This window comes from Mastomys coucha, unplaced genomic scaffold (genome assembly GCF_008632895.1).
Source record: "Mastomys coucha isolate ucsf_1 unplaced genomic scaffold, UCSF_Mcou_1 pScaffold21, whole genome shotgun sequence".
NCBI classification, from domain to species: Eukaryota; Metazoa; Chordata; class Mammalia; order Rodentia; family Muridae; genus Mastomys; species Mastomys coucha.
This window is the reverse complement of record NW_022196904.1, coordinates 172954740-172955560: the sequence shown is the minus strand read 5'-3', so window position 1 is coordinate 172955560 and position 821 is coordinate 172954740.

Below are 821 nucleotides of genomic sequence, written 5' to 3'. Positions count from 1 at the left end.
GTGTAGCCTTGGCTGTCCTGGAACTCACTCTGTAGACCAGGCTGGCCTCGAACTCAGAAATCCGACTGTCTCGGCCTCCCAAGTGCTGGGATTAAAGGCATGCGCCACCACCGCCTGGCCATTGTTTCGTTTTTGCTAACTTTTTTTTTTTTTCCATTGCTGGAGATCCAACCCAGAGTCTGATGAACGCTTGGCTTTCAACTTTGAGCTCCATCGCTAACCCTTAAATCCTTTGAGTTAATTCACTTGTTCAATCAAATACATAGCTGCGTAAGCCAAACACACTTGGCCTTTAACCTAGGAAGATGCTGCCATCAGTCAGACAATCATATAAGCAGATCTAGAAGCACTATAAATGTAAAATGAAACCTGGAACTCAAGGACGGAGTCTCTAGAGAGTGTTTGTGCTTCCTAGTGGGAAAGACTGTGTGGACTTACTGGGACTGGAACAAGGTGTTCAGTTCATAATTAGGATGTCCTTTGAACTCCGGAGGAGGGATTTTTGAACTTAATTTACCCTGAAGTGTAAAGGAATGAGGAAGGCCGATCTTTCTTGTTACCACTTTGAAAGAAGATAAATCCCACGAATGGCAATCTCCCAGTGCATGGGGGTGAAACAGAATAGTGTGTTAGTCCCCTGCTTTCCCCTTCCCTTCTCTTCCTTTTAAAAATATGTGTGTGTGTGGGGGGAGCAGTGGTAGTGCACGCCTTTAATCCCAGCACTTGGGAGGAGGCAGAAGCAGGAGGATTTTTGAGTTCCAGAACAGTCTGGGCTACAGAGTGAGTTCCAGAGCTAAACAGAGAAACCCTGTCTCGGAAAA